Source organism: Erinaceus europaeus, chromosome 1, assembly GCF_950295315.1.
Source record: "Erinaceus europaeus chromosome 1, mEriEur2.1, whole genome shotgun sequence".
NCBI classification, from domain to species: Eukaryota; Metazoa; Chordata; class Mammalia; order Eulipotyphla; family Erinaceidae; genus Erinaceus; species Erinaceus europaeus.
The window spans coordinates 52,858,071-52,874,398 of NC_080162.1; the positions used below are offsets into that span (position 1 = coordinate 52,858,071).

The 16,328-nt window shown below is 36.5% G+C and overlaps 1 protein-coding gene across 5 annotated transcripts in view; it reads right to left on the reverse strand.

Annotated features, from left to right (window-relative positions):
• The window catches only part of RALGAPA2 (Ral GTPase activating protein catalytic subunit alpha 2), a 322,655-nt gene that overhangs the window by 160,062 nt on the left and 146,265 nt on the right, over positions 1–16,328 (reverse strand). The window lies entirely within an intron of this gene.

Here is a 16,328-nt window from a genome sequence, read left to right on the forward strand (position 1 = left end):
TCCAAAGTAAATAGGTAATAAAATATTTTTTTAAAAAAATGACCTGCCCCAAATCTACACAGCATTGGTATTGTACACTTCCTCTGCTTGCCACCTCATGGTGAACTCTTTAGACAAGGTAGACGAGGAGGGCTGAGGTAAACATATAAAGGCAACATCTTTCACTAAAAGAAGACTTCACTATATTTTACTTCTGATTTCCTCTAATTTTCAAAAGTTTAAGCACACCTTTACATTAAAGATAATGTTAAAGTATGCAAAGAGATAGATTTTTTTTTTAAATCTCTGGGTAACTCTATATACTAAATATTAGGAATGTATAGGGCGCTATAGCTCTGTATCCAGTAGTAATGCTTAAGGTTGGTAAATCAACATGGCTCATAGTACAATGCAAGGTACAGCAAAAGTCTTAGTACAGAGTACAGAAAGACAACCATACACTATCCAAATACTTTTCTTCCTGTATTTGTAATGTTTCTCACTGCTGGGTGACTGAGGCTGGTTGACCCCTCATTCCCAGGCCTATTCTGAGTTACCCCAATTATGGCCTGTGGCAAATTAAGGCTCTGCTACTAGTGCTTACATCATCCATCACCTGGCCACATCCCTGAAACAATCTGAGTGAGTATGTATGTGCAAGGGGGACTAGTAAGAAAACCACATCTCCTTTTATACACTTCTAAGCTATGCACATTAGTCAATATACTTAAGTCCTACAGTTATGGGACTGGCAGTTATACAGCCTATATTTAATTGGTCTCAAAATGTGTGAAAAGTAAAATTGAAATAAAAATACTAGCTTTTAAAAATATTTTAGTGTCACTGTTTGAAAACAATATCCTTTAAAATAATTCTGATTTAGGGCTGGAAAGACAGCATACCTGCAGGGGAGTCGCTTCACAAGCGGTGAAGCAGGTCTGCAGGTGTCTCTCTTTCTCTCCCCCTCTCTGTCTTCCCTTCCTCTCTCGATTTCTCTCTGTCCTATCTAACAACGACATCAATAACAACAATAATAACTACAACAATAAAACAACAAGGTAACAAAAGGGAATAAATAAATATAAAAAAATTTGAAAAAGAAAAAATATTAAAAATAACTGATTTAATTTTATTAAATTAAAACAAAGCAGTAGCAACATACTAATAAAGTCCAACATGCTAAATTTTCTATAATAAAAAATAATTTCATTTAATAAGCTGCAATCTCTGTCCTCTTTTTAGTTTTCATTTTAATAAAGACTATTTTGGGGAAGAAAAGGAGTTCCCAAAATATAAGAGTGTTCATAAAAATACCTCACAGTATTAACCTTAGAAAGTGAGTACTAAGACCATTCACTAGTTATTTTTCTGGTGGATGCATTTGTTTAACATGCCAATCATTCACAATCACAATCACGTACTGTTACATTTGTGTTGAACAGCCCCATATTTCACTCTTACTTAAGAGTATTACACACATTTCTCTAACTCAAAAAGCTGCTCTCAGGTGCTACTCAACTAGTAAAGTTGCTTTTGTTTCTAGGGAAAGAACTATTGAACTACTAAACAACATGTAATCTTAAAAGAACTTTTATGTATTCAAAAACATTATTTTCTAAGAGGAGATTTATTTCCTTCTTATATCATGAATTCATAAAGATTCTAAAAATTGCAGTATTTATATGCTTATAATTATTATGTAATGCTTACCATACAAATATTAATATGTAGTTTAGCAAGTACTAATTTGAAGTCAAAAACAGATAGACACACAGACAGATAAAAGGAAAAGAAGGCCTTAGAAAGGAAAGAAAATCCAGACTGTGCTTCTTCCACGTTAATATTTAAACCTGCTTTAATCATGTCCTTTGATACACTTTAGGGTCCATATCAGCCAATGCAAACATTCTAAGGGGCTGAGCAGATGGATGTTGCAGTTTAAAAGTGTGTGGTAAACTCATGCTCCAAGAGTGGAACAAAAGATCTACCTTTTTCATAATTAAGCCTCTGATTAATGCCCTGGACTCCTCACCACACACCTGTAATTACTCACAGAGGTACGCATTGTGCTGGGCCTTGTCTCGGAATATCAGGCATCAAACTATCCAGTAGCAGATGGAAGCACATTTCTGTTGACATATGCTGCAATGAAAGGATTCGTGCAAACCTGGCTAGCAAGGTAGCAGAATGCCATGCATTTGAAGATTAATAATGCAAACAACCATGATATTAACTTTGTTATGTTTGTGTTAATTCCATCTGTTGAGATGAGAAATCAAACCTTGAACCCTGTAGGTTTAAAAAATCTTTAGCACATACTTAATTGAATAGACCACTTTTACCACTGGAATTTAGAGTTTTAATTACAAAAAAGCTTTTCTTGAATAAATTTATAGGAATTATGAACCAAATCCTTTAACAAATTAAAGCTGGAATTTGTAAATGGAATTCATTTTGCTTCATAAGATGCATATGTGTAAAGGCAATGCTCTATATATGGGGCATTCACAAGAATTACTACAGTGACATTAATACTAAAGACAGAAGAAATACACGGAGCCGAGGTAAAGTCACACAGCTTCCTAACTCCTGGACCTTGGCCAGTCACTTCAACCGAACCTATTTCTACGGGCAAGAAGACTGGACAAAGAGGGCAAAATAACAGATGGCTAGCCTATCCTACCCTGCCACCCATGTAAGACAGAGCCCTAAAGAGCACAGCCTGTACCATTGCTGCCAGCTAAAGACAGCACTGGGGTAGGGTTAATGTGGGAGTTAAAGAGGAAAATACACAGCCAGTCAGTCAAATTATGGTCATATGCCTGCTTATTTGTACTGAAATGGAACAGCCCAAAGATTGTATCTTTGTGATAACATTTTAAAATTAGGAGTAACCATGTGGTTCTCTGAAGAAAGCAGCTGCATAGCCCCAATAGGGGACATCTATAAAACACTCCATTCATTGTCTAGCAAAATCCTTTTTTCACCTTCATATATCTATATATATACATAAATAAAATCACAATCATTAACTGAATGTTTAGATACTTAAAAATCTTAACACCCTGAAACTTTCTTTACATTCCCTGGGGTTAAATTACTCCAAACATCAGTCATTCATTTACAACCATCATGCCATATATCCATATCCAAAGTGATATATATTTATTTTCACTTTTTCATAGTAACAATATTTTTGTTATACTAAAACCTAGTGTCCTGTGTCATAAAGTAGCCCATTAACTATCATAATAATGATAAACCATGGTTGCTGACTTTTTGTTAAACATCACTATTTGGTAGCTGGTAGACGTTCTCTTTATTGAGAGAGGGGAAGAAAGAGAGAAGAGGAGAGAAGAGGTAGACATTCTGTTCCCACTAGCCAGTCCACCTTAGAAGGTCTCCCTGAGAGAGTCACTAGAACTGGCAGAAACAGGGTAGGGACCACTATCCCCACTATGTGAAGATTTGATGTGATTCAATATTACTTTCATTGTGACCACCACTGGGAGAGGTTCCACTACCTTTCACAAAGTGAAAAGAATTCTGGAACTTGACTCATGAAGCCTGAGTTCAAAGGCTAGTGTATATGATAGTGGGCACATCATGTTATGCCTTGACCTTCACTTTCTCTTTCATAAAATGGGATTATCTTTTCTTACAGAGTTGTTTAATCATCTAGTAGATATGAATTTAGGCCTTTGTAAGTTTAAAAAGGCTGTGTAGAGTTAAAGTAATGAGTACAACTTTTTTCCCCAAAAAATAACTTTCAGGATTTTACTTTCTAGAATTTACATTCTAGGTTGAGTTCAATGAATCTTGCTGTTATTTGGAAAGAACATTTGAAAGGTAGTACAAATAAAACTCTTAGTTTAAATTATACAAAATTTTAAAAAAAAAAAGCTCTAGGAGTTAATGCTTTCATATAATACTGTCCTTGGAGCTCCAGTGCCGCAATCGGTTAGCGTGCGGTACTTATACAAATAATACTATCCTTAGCAAAGAATTATAGAAATTAGACACAATGCATTGCATTGCTGGAAAACTTAATATATATGGAAAATAATAACAAACAGAATCATATATATTTAAAGATTTTTCTAGGTTCCATTCATCTAAGGGGATACCAAGTTAATAATCCCACACAAGTGAATTTAGTTGTAAGATTTAGAGGCTTTTTGGTATACTCTAAACAGATTAAAAGCAATTAAGCTCAACAGAAAATTAATTCTAAAATAGTAATCAAATTTACTCTTCAAAATTGATCAGTATGAAGCACAGAAGCGCCCCTTTCACATACTTTTGTTCATATGAAATAAATTCATTCTGCAAAACCGTGAACAGACCACCTAGCCAGTATTTTTTTCTCTTGTTTTTGGTTAAAAGACTATACACATAATACACTGTGTGAAAACAAGACTGTAAGATAGTGATTGTGAGTTTGCAGCTTATCAAAAGATTCATGCTTATGAGAAAGTAACTGGTGAGAACATCTGTCTCTTATCACTGAACTTACAAAAAATCAGGTAATTCAAACAGAGGCGTGTTGTTTCCTCTTCTCCAAAGCACAGTTCTATAAACACAAACCACATTCAGCCTGGTAAATGAATCGCTTTAATTGAATGCTATGTACACAGTAACTGGAAAAACCATAAGTGATAAGAAAAACATATGGTGATGGCAACAGAAATTGGTTTATTCATTTTGCATAGTGTTGTTTCTTTAGTTCTTCTATAATTGACCTTTAGAATGATAAATGTGCAAAATTATTCTGTTTATTATGGCTCCAAACCTTCCAACAATTATACAAAATGAAAATTTAAAAGGAAGGATTCACTCTGGAAGCATTTCCATTGTTTACATAATTGCACAGCTATAATTTAGTGCTCGTGTTGTTATGAAAAATAAAAAAGGGCCATTACAGGCCATTTCAATTCAAAATATTGCACAGTGGTGTCAAAAATGGGGAAAATGTTCACTTTAAAGCAGTTTAAAATAGATTAGCCCTGTAAACAAAAACATTTCACTATAGTATTCTCCAAATTACAAATGTTCACAATGTAGCCATCCTTCTAACAGAATTAGAAATGTTGCAACTGTACTTTCACACCAATTACATATATATTATTCACTTAATATTTGCTCAAGGCCCAACAGATGATGGTTGTAACACAATAGCCAGCCATCTGTCTCCCAGCCTTTACTTAGCGGACTCTCGCCTGCTTCTCAGGAGCAAACAGATCCGGTTATTCCACCTAACGTCACTCAGACCTTCCAGGATGCCAAACAGAATTACAAGAAATAAAAACTAAGTATGAAAAAAAAAATTAAAAAGGCAAAACAACAACAACAACAAAAAAAGAAAAACACCCTGAAGCCCTCCTTAAAATGTTTTACTTTAAGAAAATTAAAATGTTATATAATGACTACACTAAAAAAATTTTTTTAAACTATACCTGACTTTCATCCAGAAAATTCTATAGTGTGTGTGTGTGTGTGTGTGTGTGTGTGTGTGTAAAATGATGTCTAGAAATGGTTTTGTTCCATAAAACTACTTAATAAAATAGTACAGTTTAGACTATACTCAACTGGAATGATTGTCAAAATATCTTCAGTCAAAGGGAAACATTCAAAACTAAGCCTGTGTATAATTTAAGACTTTCTTAACAGTTAAAAAGATGGTCAAAATCCTGTAGTACCTGAAGACAGATTTGTTAATATAAATTACGGTATTTTTAGTAAAGCTCAAAAACACTGAGCTTTAGTTCCCAGAACAGATCTGAAGCATCCTTACAGTGCTGTGGTCTGGCCTTTCACTTTGGCCAGCAAATCTCTATGCCTTCAGCTCCATGCATAAAGATATCATGTGCATACCACAATCTGCTAACTGACCTCACTATGCTTTGCAATGGTTCAGAGAGATTTTTGTTGATAAAAATAAAGTCTTTTTTCACTGAATCTTAAAACACAAACACACACACACATGCACATACACACTGTCATGAGCATTGTATATACAGAAAAGTCACTGGAAATAAAAACATAGCAGGACAAAGATAAAAATTACATTGAAGATGTGAGCCAAGGAATATGTGCTAGGTACTGTTAAAAAGTGATCATGGCACTTCCGGAGGCGGGGGTATGGAACAGCAGCAGCTATGTTTCTCTTCTCTCCTCATATGGGTCAACTAGGAATACCAAAAGAGACCACCTGGGACCTCAAAAAGACAGGACTAGAATGACTTCAAACCCACCAAATCACTGGTGAGTACAAACACATGTGGCTCCTGGACAGAAAGTAGCCTAGGAAGAGATTAAGTGGCTGGTAACAGTCCTGCAGTTTACCAGTTGAGACACCACCTCCAGTCTGTTTCACCAAAAAAAGATGCCTGAAAGGAGAGGACTCCCCTGAGATTCACCAAATGTAAATGTGAGTCTCAATTGTTACAGCCCTCAGAATCTGGAGCAGCAGCAGGGAGGCCCTGTGCTGACACCAGGGGACAGAAAACTAACCAGGAAACTTGGGAGAAGATCTATACCTCGGTGGCCTAGAGGTGAAGCTGTGAAAGTCTCTTTGTATAACCACTGCATTATCTCTGCCCCATTCTGCTTTATCTCTTGGTCAGGAGTCAGTGATTAAGCTGAATGGGAGAAGATCTTTACATGCCATACATCAGACAAGAGGCTCATAACCAGAATATATAAAGAGCTTACCAAACTCAACAACAAGAAAACAAATAACCCCAACCTAAAATGGGGAGAGGACATGGACAGAATATTCACCACAGAAGAGATCCAAAAGGCCGAGATACACATGAAAAAATGCTCCAAGTCTTTGACTGTCAGAGAAATGCAAATAAAGACACCAATGAGATACCACTTCACTCCTGTAAGAATGTCTTACATCAGAAAAGGTAGCAGCAGCAAATGCTGGAGAGGTTTTGGGATCAAAGGAACCCTCCTGCACTGTTGGTGGGAATGAAAATTTTTCCAACCTCTGTGGAAAATAGTCTGGAGAACTCTCAGAAGGCTAGAAATGGACCTACCCTATGATTCTGCAATTCTTCTCCTTGGGATCTATCCTATGGAACCCAACACACCCATCCAAAAAGATCTGTGTACACATATGTTCTTGGCAGCACAATTTGTAATAGCCAAAACCTGGAAGTAACCCAGGTGTCCAACAACAGATGAGTGGCTGAGCAAGTTGTAGTATATGTACACAATGGAATACTACTCAGCTGTAAAAAATGGTGACTTCACCATTTTCAGCTGATCTTGGATGGACCTTGAAAAATTCATGTTAAGTGAAATAAGTCAGAAACAGAAGGGTGAACATGGGATGATCTCACTCTCAGGCAGAAGTTGAAAAACAAGATCAGAAGAGAAAACACAAGTAGAACCTGAACTGGAATTGGTGTATTGCACCAAAGTAAAAGACTCTAGGGTGGGTGGATGGAAAGAATACAGGTCCAGAAAGGATGACAGAGGACGTAGTGGGGGGTTGCATTGTTATCTGGGAAACTGGGAAATGTTATGCATGTACAAACTATTGTATTTACTATCAAATTTAAAACAATAATTCCCCAATAAAGAAATTAAAAAATAAATAAAATCTTTTTTAAAAAGTGACCATGCACACTGTAATTTGTTTGGAGAAGAGTGGTTTTTATAAATATTTGACAAAAGTGACTTTTCCAGTTGTAATTCTGTTCTCAATGCTGAGAGAAATAAGACAGGACAGGGAAACTGAGTTCTGTGATTGAAGAAACAAAATTACCTACTACTTTCCACCACAGAGATTCTACGAGGAAGACAGAATTTCCTTGAGAGCAGTGTTTAAAAGAGAAAGGTTGTGAGAAATGTGAAACAAACTTTCAGTTTGCATGGGATCAGGATACAGAGAACATGTGTGCAGGTGGAGAGTAAATGCCTGTCTCAAGACCTAAAAGAAAGCCTCTTTTTAATGATTATTTTACAATTAACTCTTCATCTGTGATGACAAACTCTATAGCCTTTGAACAGAAGACGGCTGCTTAACTGTTTCAGGAAATGTATTAGACTGATTAGTTGTGAAACACTACAGGAATTTTATGTAGGAGTTGATATGTCATCAGCTTATCTCAATTGCTTTCTTTTTTATTGTTTGTACAAGCTTCATTGTGTTATGTCACATCATAAAATTAACTCTTTAAAGTATATAATTACTACAGGTAGTTGCTAGAATATTCACAGAATTGTGCATTTTAACTGCTATCTCATTTAAGAACATTTCCACTATTTCAAAACAACACTCCCTGTCCCTTATCTGTCATTATCCATTCCCCTTTCACCATGAACCATTTGTCCAATAGAAATACATATACTGGACAGAGTATGAAATTATACTATGTGTAACATTTTTATTTGATTTCTTTTACTATGTTTTCAAAGTTCATCCTTTTTGCAACATGTTGCAAAACTATTTTTTTTATATGAGTTGGGTGGTGGTGCACTGGGTTAAATGCACATAGTATGAAGTCAAGGAACCCTGAAAAGATTCTGGTTCAAGCCCCCGGCTCCCCACCTGCAAGGGGTTGCTTCAGAAGCAGTAAAGCATGTCTGCTGGTGTCTATCTTTCTCTTTCCTTCTCTATCTTCCCTTGCCCCCTCAATTTCTCCCCATCCTATCAAGAAAAATCAAAAAAGAAAAAATTGATAATCAAATAATATTCCAATTCATTGATATACAGTATCCAATTTATCCTTTTATTGCTTTATAGGCATTTGAGTTGTTTCTACCTTTTGGTGGCTGTCAATAGTATTACTATGAAAACTTGTAAGCAAGGTTTTATTTGAACTCCTAATAACAGTTTGGGGGAGCATATGCCTAGCAGTGGAATGTTGGTTAATATAATAATTCTATGTTAACCATTTGATCATATTTGATCAGTTTATCCATAGAATGGAACTGTTTAACCATAGTAACTTCATCATTTTACAATCTTGAAGACACACATAAGGATTTAATTTTCTCTACTTCCTCATTAAAATTGTTATTTTTATGTTGGGTTTTATTATTTTTTATTTTTAACTATTATAGCCATTTGAATGAATCTGAAGTGGCATCTCACTGGGACTTTGGTTTGAATTCCATTGGTGTCTAATGGCATTCAACATCTTTTCACAAATACAATAACTTCTTTAGTAATATTCCTGCACTTTGATCTGATATCCATCATCCATGCTTAATTTATGTACTCCTTAATGTGTGTGTGTGTGTGTGTGTGTGTGTGTGTGTGTATGTTAGGGATTTCTGTATACAAAGTTCTGACATCTATGAATATACTTATCTTTATTGCCTAAATACAATCCAGAAAACCACTGAATAGAAGCAGTGAGCAGGAACATGCTTCTATTACTCCAGATCCTAGGAAGAATGCGGACATTTAAAATGGAAATGGCAAGGAGAATATATATACCTTAAAGTGTGCTATAGTCTATAGTGACTCAATAAGTGCAGCAAACAAGTCAGAAAGACTTAAAAAGGACACTATAAAATACTTAAACAGATGTTCTCTATTTAGACCTAGATACCCTCCCCATTTACTTCCTATTTCACTTCCTTCAATCACTCTAAGTCTAAAACTTTCAGATAAAGTAAGGACTACAAAAGCTGGATAAGGGCAAGAGACTGGCATACTCTAACGATGGCCCTTTTGGTCCACTACTAGGCCACCCCATAATCCAGGGCCTTAGGGAATACTGGGATTCCCTCACAGATACGATATGATGGGCCTAGATATCAAACAGATCCCTTTCTATGCCATCAGTGGTCATCTCCAACAGGAACAACATCATAAACCCTCTCGTGGACCTCTACAGGCCCTTGTCCTCAATGAAATGCCCCACTCTCCAAAGGGAGGTTGAGTTAACATATTCTGCCACTCAAGGAAGACTGGTCCTGAAATGAGTGCAGCCTAGAATGTTCCTAGCTGTGACCATGGAATATGAGCTCAGACTGACAGGGATACAGAAGTTACACAGGCTCCTGTGCTAAATAAATACAAATAGACATGGACCCTAGGTAGGATTAATGGGGTTTATAGTTAGTGGTATTTATATATTTTTTTCTCATATTTGGAAGCTACTCTATGCCCTAATCCAGCTTTCTAGTCCTATCCTCAACTCTGACAAAACCCTACCAGAAAATACTTTTATCCCATCAGCATGCTAGCTGTTTAGCCTAGGCAAAAATTATTAGTCATGGGCCCATCGGAATATAGCTAAAATAGACTTCCTAGCTTCTTTCAGCCTGTAGACCCCAAATCTTATCTGCTATACTCCTACCTTTAGGTTCCTGATTATCAAACAATTTGTTCTTTTCTATCTCTCTTTTTTAAAAAAAAAATTTAAATATCTTATTTATTTACTTATTTTTCGTTACTGTTGTCCTTGTTTTTATCATTGTTGTGGTGATTATTATTGTTGTTATCGATGTCATCGTTGTTGGATAGGACAGAGAGAAATGGAGAGGGGAGGGGAAGACAGAGAGGGGGAGAGAAAGATAGACACCTGCAGACCTGCTTCACCACCTGTGAAGCGACTCCCCTGCAGGTGGGGAGCCAGGGGCTCGAACCCGAATCCTTATGCCGGCCCTTGCGCTTTGCGCCATGTGCACTTAACCTGCTGCGCTATCGCTTGACCCCCTCTTCTATCTCTTAATGCTTTTCAGCCACCAAGTTGTAGATGCTACCATGATGCCAATCTGACTTCCCTGGGCAGACAACCTCACCATTGTTCCTGGGACCCCACCTCCCCAAAGCCATACCCATATAGGGGAAGATAGAAACAGGCTGGGAGTATGGATTGACCTGCCAATGCCCACGTTCAGCAGAGAAGCAATTACAGAAGCCAGACTTCCCACCTTCTGCACCCCTTAAAGATCTTTAGTCCATACTCCCAGAATGAAAAAGAATAGGAAAGCTTCCTAGGAGGGGGTGAGATACAGAACTCTGGTGGTGGGGATTATATGGAATTCTACCCCTATTCCACAATCTTGTTGATCATTATTAAATCACTAATAAAATAAATTTAAAAAATAAAATGGAAATGCCTATTGTTTCTTTGGTGAGAAGAAAAGCCAGAGCCTATAAAGTGTAATACAAACTTAGAAGAACCTTTCCTCAAAATGGTTTCAAAAGATTAGCAAATTATTTTTTGCCATAAGGATACTCAAAACACTTGGAACCAGGGGCTCTGAGACAGAACAGAACAGGGCAAGAACCAAGTTATCCTTCTACTCAATTCCTCCAGTATGTGAACAAAATCTAACGCTCCTTTCACTCTGACCAATGCAACACCTTGCTTAAAGCCCACAGATCATGAAAGTCTGCTTTCACATGTGCTTCCTATAACTATAATGGGCATTTCACAGCTCGCTGGGGTGACTGACAGGAAGATGGCAAACCCATCAGGAAATTCTGGCACTTCATGACTTCATAAGATGAAAGGAACGGTTGGAAGGTCAAAGAGAGAAGTGACTTACCAGCTGCACCAATCATGCCATGAAGACCATGTGACCTGACTTTATAATGATTATCATAGTTGTGACCCTGATACGTCTCAAAATCCACAACATGACAGTTTGTACAACAGGCTAGCTTAATGAGGTTTCTACAGATGCTCCGGAGCAGCTATTAACTCCTCACAATGAGATTTTAGCAAATGAGGGCCTCATAGCTAGTTGTTACTAGTGAGTGATGACAGAGGGAACTCTGAGGCTGCATCAAACTTTAGTGTGTGTAAAAATGTTTTCACAGCTCTGGGTGTTGGTGCAATATTCCAAAAGAAGACTAAACCAGACAGCTAAATCTGAGGGACAAGTTTATATAGGAAGGCATTTGTACATTCAAAGAACTTACAAGTGACTGGGGAGCAGGGTAAAATGGACGGGATAAGAAGATATGTTTTGTCTGAGGCTGTCAAGTTTTTGCTCCAAAAGAAGCTAAACTGAATTAAGAATCTCCATTATTTCCTCCACCCAAATCCTATACAGCATGTTCTGGAGCAACAAGAGCAAAGGGCCATTGTGATTACACATAGCAGGAAGATGAGAAATGCACTTACAGAACATCAGTGTGTAAGAAATGACATTGATAGGCAGGAAATACTGCAGAGTCAAAATGAACATACATCTACTTAATACAGGTACTAAACAGACAGGTTCCTAAGTTTATTGTCATAAGGTAGTATCAGCTACAAGAAAGTAATTTAGTGGTCTCTCAATCATGAGTCTAAAGACCAATGTAGGATGGAGGTTTGAATGAGTTACAGAGAGTTGGCCCAACAGTATTATTGTTTTCAGTTTCTGCTAGTGCAACAGAGTTACAGGTCCGTTGTATATTTTTCCCCTTTCTTTTTTGCATTTTAATTTATGTTTAGACAAAGTGCTCTCAAGAATGGCTGAAATTTAAGATAAAAATCTACATGGGAGCCAGACTTAAGTCGTCCAGCTGCTTCTAGAGAAATCTCAGGCCAGAATCACTAACAAGGTAGCACTACCAACCAATTTGAGATAATACTAATGAGAGTCCATTATGAGAGAGGGAGTGAGAGGGAGAGAGAGGGAGAGAGAGGGAGAGAGAGGGGGAGACAGAGAGAGAGAGACACCACTGCCAGAAGGAAAGAGGCAAAGGTAAAAAAAATTAAGCTATTTTCTAAAGAGTTGACAAATTATTACTATTTCAATTTCTAGGAATATCTAACACATTTTTGTGCAGTGTAGGGTGTCACTTTGGAGCCCTAATGCCTTACACAGGCACAACATTGCAACAAAACATTTTTTTAATTTTTCTATTCACTATTTTAGACAGAAAGAGACAGAGAAAAGAGATACCACAGCACTTTCCCACCAACTGTGGCACTCCGCCAGTGAAGTCCATGTTGTTACATCTTGTGTTGGGACTTGAACCCAGAGCTTTGTTCATGGTAAAGTGAGCCCTCTACAGGGTAAATTTCCTCCTGGTACAGCATTTTGGTTTTGAACTTACATATTATAAAATTCACTAGTCAGTATTTCCATTTTATAAATAATAATTTAAAAAATCACTTAAGGGCATTAAAATATCTTCTTTTATTCTTTTAAACAAAGTTGCTTTCAAGAAAATGTTGGCGGGAATGAAGGACTAGGAGGAGGTGGGATTTGGATAAAAGACTCCTAATAGACGTCTGTTTTATTATGTCATTTTAGACTGATATCTTGTTTCTTGAGGACCATTTAATCATCTATCTGTATAGTGGGAATTAAAATGAAAGCTATTTCACAGGACTCTCACAAAGAGTGAAGGTGAATCCCAAAACTTTCTTCTTTTTAATTCTAAACCCCTATTGCCTTTATTAAATCACAGCAATATTTTCATGATAACCTCATCAATATCTTATTTTTCATAGGATCAACTGAGAAATCAGACTTGAGAGAGATTTGAAATAAAATCTACTCATTAAAAAGTCTGAATGAAAGTTTCCCTGAAAATTTCACACAGAAACACTTATTATCAATTCACAGATTTGTTTCCATTACTAACTCAAAAGAAAATCACATCCAAACTTTCCCTTTCAGCAATCATCTTTTAGGAGGTGTAGGAGGCAGCTATACATCGTTAAGCATGAGGCCAGACAGATCACAGGGTTCCTGTAGGAGGACAGTCAGTTCTGCATAGGGACCCAAGGGACAGAAGCAAATAGGTGACAAGAAAGCACTAGGTCCTGACAAAAGGACCATGTTGCAAAGGTTTGACACAAGACTTTAGCATAGAAAGAAAAAATGGGTGTTTTATTTTTAATGTCTTATTATTCAAGGTTCCCTTTTTCTAAAATTTCTATAACACACAATACCTGCCAAAGATTTTTTTTTTCCATGAGAGAACAAAAGAAAAAAGAAACACTGTTGTTTATTGTTCTTTAAAAAACAATGTTCTTTCTAAAATGTGTTCCAGTAAGTAGCATTAATAGCTGAACAATCTGCAATTACCACACTACCACTTATTGTTATATATTAAAAAGAAGTCAACAGACAAAAAGAGATTATTCCCCACAAGGAGAGCACTTTCTCACAGAAATAAAACTTGCAATTTAAAATCCTTTTCTTGATGTTATTTCCTTGTATCCAAATCTATCATTTATGGAATACAAATCAGTCATAATTTAAAAATCTATATTTAAAAGTCACTCCTTTCTAAACAGAAGTTAAAATATTCCCCCTTCCTAAGTTGTATTTAGTACTTGAAATGCCTCTAGAAACCAACACTTTGTCTTTATGTTATTTTCGGCTTGAGGAAAATGTGAACATTTTCTATGCGGAAAGATAGTCTTGCAGGTCAGTAGCAATATTTAATACAACAGAGAATCCCTTCTATAATGATAAAATCAACAGCTACTGAAAATCTCATTATCCTACCTTTTCAAAACTCCCTAAAAAGCCCCTAGAACTTCACTTCACAGATCAAGAAGCTCTAACCAGAAACACTATATGGTTACAAAGTCAAGGATGCAATGACTTGAGAGTAGACCAAGCCACAAGTTCTAAAGTGGGTAGCCCTTTAGTGTCAACTTGCCTGTGAGGACATGATGCTATATGGCCTTAGATAAATGTTAGTATATGTGAGCTTGCAAATTCAAAATCAACTACTTGTCATGCATGCAAAGGAACTGGGTTAGAGTATGTCTCTGGTGGTTAGCTGGAGCTCATCACCAAATCCTGTTTTGTAGAAAAGAATCTGATCTCTCTTCCCAAATGTGGCACCAGATACATGAAGAAAGCAATGATTCTTGCTAAAGTCAGAGCTCTTCATCATGAAAACTGTTCTCGTGCCATTCTTTTCCCCTTTTAGATACTCAGATACTATGTTGATGGAGTAAACCTACCCTGACTCCCACCACTCCTTCATCCACACCTGCAAAGGAAGTACTCAACACTCATTCAGACTGGGCTTCCAGACAATGCACTGCAGACATTTTCCATATTGACTTTGAGTTACACAGTTCATTCTACATTTTGCTGCTTAAACTAAATTTTCAAAACAAATGCAAAATTTTGTAAGTAGGGTTATGTCAAAACAACAACTCTCTTTAAGAACAATTCAACATTAACAATTTTTATAAAGCTCAACCTAAAGTCTTTGCCTAACTTTTATTTCCCTGGTTGTATTTTTGTGCTTTATTTTCATAAATTAAATTCAGAGAATGAGTCTTTTATATTTTCATAGATTACTCTAAATTTTCTAGCCACTCAGGTGGACTTTTTCTTCTGTGGATCAATCTCCCATGCTATCATGCACTTTTCTTTAAACTGAAATAAGTTCACTGCACCCATGTTAAACCTCATAACCAAAACTTACACCATCTGTTACATTTACATAGTTCTGCTTTCCTGTTATGGTGTTAGTGGGTTCAGTGTATAGATTAATGAAATAATTGATTTTATAGTTGCAACAGTTACAAAATCTCAACTTATGACTGGGTACAATCATCTATATTAAGTTCCATGACTATTGATAGATGAATAAACTTGTAATATAAATTTAGTTGATATAACTTTGATTAATATATGGTTTGCACATTTTCATGAAATCTTACAGATTAATTCAGAAACCACTGGATGATACTTGATATACCATTAACTATGTGATAGATTCTACATTTAATTACTTTAAATCTGTACAATAAACACATAATGAAAGTTATTTTTAACAATACATATCAGGAGGTCAATATATAAAAGAGATAAACATATACACCCATACTCAGTAACCCCTTCTATATCTAAGTCCTCATCGCTGGGCTTTTATAATCCCCTTTCTGTTCACGTTGTCATATTTCTTTCCTTATTGTTATCCATCTCACATAACCACTGTAGTTTAAAGCTTCTTAAAATGATTTTTATCATGTTGAATACTCTGCTCAATAAAATGAACCAGAACTCTCTACAGTGGTTCTTAGCCACATACACACACATATTATTTCCATGCACATCTCTGGCATTATTTTTGCTCCTGTGATTGTTGCCTGACCATGGCTTAAGAAACCTTTCTATCTTTGACATCAGAAAGTCTATTCTGCTCCTTGTCCTACTTTCTAAATGCTACTCATCTGTTGGAGAGTAGGCCCACTGCCCAGGAAGTCCAGGCCATTGTTTCCATGAGGTCCGAGTGGGTTGATCCCAGGCTCTCCTGACTCTGGGTCAAGGCAATAGCAGGTTCCCCCAACCTCAAACTGATGATGAATAGATTCTCCAGATGGAGGTTACCTTTCTGCACACTTCCCTCTTCTCCCCTTAAAACAAAGGTCATGAATTACTATATACTGTGTTTG